Here is a 7,584-nt window from a genome sequence, read left to right on the forward strand (position 1 = left end):
ATACATACTCCACACACTCTACACACACACTCCCCACATACTCCATATGCACACACCCCAAACATACACAACACACCCATACACACACACTCCACACACAAACCTCCAGAAACATACACATACACACACACTCAACATGCACACACACCCAAATATACACACACATGCACACATACCACACACACACAAACATACACACACGCACACACTCCACACACATACTCTGTACACACACAACATACACACACTCCACACACACTCTACACATGCACACTCCATACACGCACACCAAAATATACATACACACACACATGAAACATATATAAACACACTTCACACACATACTCTACACACACATTCATACATACATCTACATACACACCCCAAACATATACACACACCACATATACACACACACTCCACACACACCCCAAACACACACACATACACAGACCCTAAACATCCACATCCACACACATACATCCAAACAACCACATCCACACACACATACACACACACATTCACACATACAAATCACACATACATACACACACTACATGCAGATACACCCCCACACCCATACATACACCCCACACACACTCTACACACACACACACACACTCCACATACCTCACAATACATACCTCATACACACCCTCCACACACACACATCCTACACATTTGCTATGGCATTGACCATGTGTTTGTTTACTAGCTGATTTTTAAAGTATTTATTATCACTGTTGTCTGCACGGAAAACCTAAGAATAGACAGGCATATTATCAGAATTAGTAACAGGGCTTACCAAGAGTAAGAAGTAAATGCAGTAACGTGGGTACAGCCCTGGATGTTGGAGAACGAGTTGGAATCCTGGCTTCACCACTCATGATGGAATCTACTTAAGTTCTCTGCACTTCTTTGGACTTCAGTTTCCTCATCTGTAAATAGTTATAATAGTAAGAGCTCCCTCACTGGGTCATTGTGAGGTTGAATGCATGTCATTCATGCAAAATGCCTAGAACAGTGCCTGACACATAGTGAGAGTTATATGAATGTCTGCTATTATGATAAGGCAGTATGATATTCTGATAGGTTTTGAGATCAATATGCAAAAATTGATAGTATTCTAAACACTGCAACAAATAGTGAAAAAATATAACTTGTAAAAGATCACGCTTATATAGCTTGTAATAGCATAAACATAAGGTATCTCGGAATAAATCTAACAAATGGTCTGCAAGATCTTAAAAAGAAAAGTATAAAATGTTATCAAATGTAATTAAAGAGACTGACATAAATGGAGAACTATTCTATGTTCTTTATGAAAAATTGATTACCTGGAATACTTTTCTTCCTCTCATATAACTCTTTAATTCCAAGTAGTTCAAAACAAAATACTGATTGGTATGTTTAGTGTATGTTGCGGAACTGGATGAGTTTGGTTTTAAATGAAGGCTGGTAAATAATTAAGAAGCATGGGATCAGCACAGAGATTGACAAACAGAACCATGAAATGGAAACAGAATGTCCAGGAAGACTTTCCTTCATTTATAGAAACTTGACAGATGGCAAAGGTGATATTGCAGGTCAGTGGAAGTAGGATGAATTATTCAAAAATAATAATACTGGGGCAATTAATCAGCCATTAGCAAAAGCTCAAAATTAAATCCTAGCTTCAGTCATACCCTGGACTAAAGAGTTCAGTGTGAAAAACAAAACAAAGCTGAATATCTTCCTGATAACCCTGGGTCACAGAAGCATTTCTTTCTTTCTTTCTTTTTTTTTTAATTTTTGAGACAGAGTCTCGCTCTGTCGCACAGGCATGAGTGCAGTGGCGTGATCCCGACTCATTGCAACCTCTGCCTCCCAGGTTCAAATGATTCTCCTGCCTCAGCCTCCCGAGTAGCTGAGACTACAGGCGCCCGCCAGCACACCCAGCTAATTTTTTTTTTTTTTTTTTGTATTTTTAGTAGGAACAGGGTTTCACCACGTTGGCCAAGATGGTCTTGATATCTTGACCTCATGATCCGCCCACCCAAGATTGAAAAGCACACACCGTACAGGAAAAGACAGATAAATGTGACTATGTTCACGTTAACTTTGTTACTGTTTTATTATTTTCTGGTTCACCAGGGTAGGTTGTGGTCCCAGTTTTGCACTGTCTCTGCACAGTATCTTCACACAGCTACGGCCTTTGCATGGTGACTTTGTGTCACCTGCCTGCAGGGTGGGTAGCATGCATCTCCACACAATTGCATTTGAGTCTCACTGGGTGACTTGCTTTGGCTAACAGAATGTATGACAACATGCATGATGCCCAACCGATTTTTTTTTTTTTTTTTTTTTTTTGTGACAGAGTCTTGCTCTGTCACGCAGGTTGGAGATAAGTGGTGCAATCTCCACTCACTGCAGCCTCCGCCTCCCAGGTTCAAGCAATTATCATGCCTCAGCCTCTCGAGTAGCTGAGATTACAGGCACGTGCCACTACACTTGGCTAATTTTTGTATTTTTAGTAAAGATGGGGTTTCATCATGTTGGCCAGGCTGGTCTTAAACTCCTATCTCAAGCGATCCACCTACCTCGGCCTTCCAAAGTGCTGGGATTACAGGTGTGAGTCACGGCACCCGGCCCCAACCCAAGATTTTAAACTGTGCTTGTGTGGTTTTCTTTGGCCTCTTCTGTTTATCATGAGATGAGCATGCCCTGAGTAATTGCTGTCTTTGAATGTGAAATATAGACCACAGACTTAAACCAGACCTGAAGACTGAGGCAGACCCACTCTGGTTGAACAACAGAACTGTGAGTTAGAAAAATACAATTTTTTTTTTTGATGTTCTTTCTTTTTTGCTTAACTACTGGGATTTGTCTGCAATGTTATCCTAGTAATAACTGACTAGTACATTAACGTATTCAAAAAAAATTTTTTTGCAGGGGAAAGGACATCAGGGCTCATAGAATCAATAAGAGGGTAGAGGCTTCGAAATAGGCAGGAACCAGGATATTTATTGGGGATGGATTCTAGGACCACTAGCAAGTGTAAAAGGCAGGGTCATAAGGCTAGGATGAAATGATGAAATAGAATTATTTCAAAGCATCCTTCTTTGCTTGATTTTTTGCTTGATCCTCTGGTCAAGATCCAAATACTAGAAAGAGAGTGTGCAATTGTCCTAGCTTGTACCACCTCCAGCCATGAACTAGAAAGTACAGGTATCTTGGTCCCTCTCCCAGACCATAGCCCTGGGAAGAAAGAAGCCCTCAAAAGAAAATGATGAGCCCGGGGTTGGTGGCTCACGCCTATAATCCCAACACTTTGGGAGGCCATGGTGGGCGGATCACTTGAGGTCAGGAGTTCGAGACTAGCCTGGCCAACATCGTGAAATCTGTCTCTACTAAAAATACAAAAAGTAAGTGTGGTGATGCACACCTGTAATCCCAGCACTTTGGGAGGATGAGGCAAGTGGATCACTTGAGGTCAGGAGTTTAGGACCAGCCTGGCCAACATGGTGAAACCCTGTACGTACTAAAAATACAAAACTTAGTGGGACATGGTGGCGTGCGCCTGTAATCCCAGCTATTCAGGAGCCTAAGGCAAGAGAATCACTTGAACTCGGGAGACAGAGGCCGCAGTGAGCCAAGATCGCGCCACTGCACTCCTGCCTGGGTGACAGAGTGAGACGCCAACTCCCGCCCCCCGCAAAAAAAGAAAGGAAATGGTGTACTTTTCAGAAGAAGAGATTGACACTAGACAGCCAGAAACCGGAAATGGCCAGGACACATGCTGACCAAGCAGCCTTCTGATGATGCCATTTCGTCCCGTGAGGGCCTCCAGGAGAGAACGCCGCCCGCATGTGCACTGGCCTGGCCACCTCAATGGCCGTATTTCTCACAGTGAACTCGCGCTCGGTCCTGAGAGAAGGCCCTCCAACGCTGTGGCTCGCCAGAACTGCCTTCCTGTGTCTGGATAGGACCTAACCCCGCACTCCTGGTGACAATGCAGATGCTACTTCCCAAGCACGAGGTGGCTTCCCTCCAAGTCTTCTCCAAGGCCAGCACTCTTCTTGCCACACACAGAGTCTGGGCGGAGCATAAGGGACGTCCACCGAGTAGCAGCAAACAAGTTGATTGGTATTCAATTTGGACACCAAATTGCTTTGGAGACGAAGGTGGCTTGACGTTACATAAGCAGCCAGGCAGAGCTGGGGATCATTTTGAGGGGGAAAATCACCCAAATAGAACTGTGTTTTAGGAAAATTAACCTTCCTAGGTTGTATAGGTTGAAGAATGAAAAGGAGACACTGCCCACGGACTCTTTTTCTCTATAGCGTAGCTTTTTCAAGCTAGAAGAACAACTGTAATACTTTCTGAAGTCAGTTTCCTTATCTGCAACTTCCCCACAATCTCCCATCCAAGGCCAAGGTAGCCTGATCCCACTAGTCATCAGAGACCAGATAAAATCAGGTGTGTTCAGGATTGTATGGTGTGTCATCTATAAAGCACGCAGGGTGTGCTTCTACACCGGGGCTTCCCAGATTGCGGGCTAAGAATACCTTGGAGAGCTTTGGAGCTGTTTCACGAGACCCCAAGTCTATCTATGCCACAACCACGGTCTGAGGCTCGGTAGATAACATAATTGATATCCCTCTACTACCCTTCCTTGAATATCTGTAGATGTTATTGGGTGTTACTGGATTTAATTCAATGCAAATTCATTTTCAAGAGTTACTAAATTCATGGTAATAGTTTCTTCTTAGTGTAGATTTTCCTAACCAACAAATACTACAAACAAAATGACTGCCACACGGGAGTCTGCAAAATAGAGGTCACTATTTTGATCTCAGGTTGTTCTAAGGTTCAAATGACTATGTGTGTGGAGGTGCTTAGAACAGTGCTTGGGACACAGTAAATATGCAGTAAAGCCCGGGCACGGTGGCTCATACCTGTAATCCCAGCACTTTGGGAGACTGAGGTGAGCAGATCATGAGGTCAAGAAATCGAGACCATCCTGGTCAACATGATGAAACCCTGTCTCTGCTAAAAAAAAACGAAAACAAAAAACAAGAATTAGCTGGCCGTGGTGGCGCACCTGTAGCCCCAGCTACTCAGGAGGCTGAGGCAGAAGAATCACTTGAACTCGGGAGGTCGAGGTTGCAGTGGGTCAAGATCTCGCCACTGCAACTGCACTCCAGCCTGGGCGACAGAGTAGGATTCTGTCTCGGATATATATACGCAGTAAATACCAACCATTATCATAAAGCGATCCTCATTCTTGAAAGGTGGGGCTCACTCATCTAGATGATCTTTGAAGCCATGCTTTGTGCCTCTGAGCTTTAATGGCTTTATAAAGTCTGTGAACAATCTTGTGAGGGGAGCAGACATTCTTTGAGCTCTGTTGCTGTCGCTGATGCAGAAAGTGCCTTAGCCTATGAGCCATTCTTCTAAGCTTGGATAGAAGGCGTCCTTGGAAGAGGGCCCGTATCTCTTCAATTGACAGTGTGGCCCAGAGAGGTCGCAGTCGGAGACCTCTGCGCACTAGCTCAAAGGCGGTCTGTTTCCTCGAGGGAGGAGTGAACTGATTGCTGTTCTGTCTCACGCCGCTCGTCCGCTGCAAAGCTCAGCGAAAAATACTAAAGTGACCGCAAGGTGGCGCTGCGACCCAAAATTTTACACAAGGGCTCACAGTCAAGAGACTCAGTTCCATTTTTTTGTTGATTTTTGGTTTTTGATCATATCAATTATTTTGATTATCTTTAGAGATGGAAACACAAAACTTAAGAATTTTGTAGAGAACTTGAGTGATGTTAAGAGTGTCCTCAGTCCCGTTTAAGAAGCCCTGCTTCCGACTGGGAAGTCCTAGAGTTACAGGAAGTACCCTGCCTTCCTTACCCAAATGTGTAATGCTCAAGTCAGGGTGAGGGACTCGGAGGTGATTTATACCTGAATTCGGGTATTTGCAAGCTTTCCAAAGCTTTCAGAGCTATCACAATCAAAGGGCCGCAAGATGGAAAAGCCACTTCTTGAAAAAAATATCCTTTATTTTAGGAAAGTAATTTTTTTAAAATTTGAATAGGTTTTGGGGGAACAGACGGTGTTTGGTTACACGCATAAGTTCTTTAGTTTCTGAAATTTTGGCGCCCTCATCACCCAAGCAGGGTGCACTGTACCCAATTTCTAGTCTATTATTCCTCACCCCCATCCCGCCCTTTCCCCTGAGGTCCGAAAGTCCATTGTACTATTCTTATGCCTTTGCATCCTCATAACTTAGCTCCCATTTGTAAGTGAGAACATACCATACTTGGTTTTCCACTCCTGAGTTGCTTCACCTAGAATAATGGTCTCCAATTCCATCCAGGTTGCTGCAAATGCCATTATTCTGTTCCTTTTTAAGGCCCTCAATTCATTTTTTTAGAAAAAGAATATATGATATTTTACATATTTATGGAGTGCATGTGCTATTTTGTTATATGTATCAAATGTGTAATGATCAAGTCAGGGCATTTGGGGTCTCCATCACCCCGAGTATCATTTCTATGTGCTGGGGAACATTTCATGTTCTCTCTTCTAGCTACTTTGAAATATACAACACGTTGTTGTTAACTTTGGTCACTTTACTCTGCTATTGAACTCCCCACATCCCAAAAAAAAGGTTGTATTGCTCAGTTTGTTTTTAAAGCCTTCTTTCTCAATCTTTACTGTGCATGAAATCCAGCCAGGATCTTGCTAAAATGCAGCTTCTGCATCGGCAGGCCTGGATGGAGCCTGAAAGTCCGCATTTCTGACATCACTCAGGTGAAGTGAATGCTGAAGCCTGGTTTTAGCTCGAGTAGAGCTTTCAGCAATTTTCTGTTGTTTCTGATTAGGGACAGGAGTGAGAATTAAGTAGGCCAGAAAAATGGCCCCTTTCTGCACCTTTAGGAGGTGATGAAGAGCAAGAAGAAAGAAAAATCAGAACCAACCATAGAAAACCAGGGTGGCTTTCTCTTTGCATTTCAATCCCATGAGACTTGTGGTTCTGCCCTCGGAGGGGACTGACTCAAGGTAGCAGGTGCCCTGGTGAAGGTGAGTTGTGGAGAAGGTCAGACCTTCCCAGCAGGTTCTTTCTCTGACACAAGGCCTCCTTCCAGAATTTGTTACAGAATTTACAACACAGAAAGTGACCCGGATGCTTTGGCAAACACTTCATGGTGTCCCCCCAACCCAAGTCGGGGTTCCTAAGAGAGTGTATAGAAAGCCGGGGTGCTGGCCGGGCACAGCAGCTCACGCCTATAATCCCAGCACTTTAGGGAGGCTGAGGCGAGAGAATCATGAGGTCAGGAGATCGAGACCATTCTGGCCAACATGGTGAAACCCCATCTCTACTAAAATGTAAAAAATTAGCCAGGCATGGTGGCAGGTGCCCATAGTCCCAATTACTCAGGTGACGGAGGCAGGGGAATGGCTTGATCGTAGGATGCAGAGGTTGCAGGGAGCCAAGATCGCAAGATCGCACTCCTGCTCTCCAGTCTGACAACAGAACAAGACTCCATCTCAAAAAGAAAAAACAAAACACAAAAACAAAAACAAAAAACCGGAAAGTCAGGGTGGAAG

This window comes from Sapajus apella, unplaced genomic scaffold (assembly GCF_009761245.1).
Source record: "Sapajus apella isolate SASKATOON/1434 unplaced genomic scaffold, GSC_monkey_1.0 scaffold5, whole genome shotgun sequence".
Lineage (NCBI taxonomy): Eukaryota > Metazoa > Chordata > Mammalia > Primates > Cebidae > Sapajus > Sapajus apella.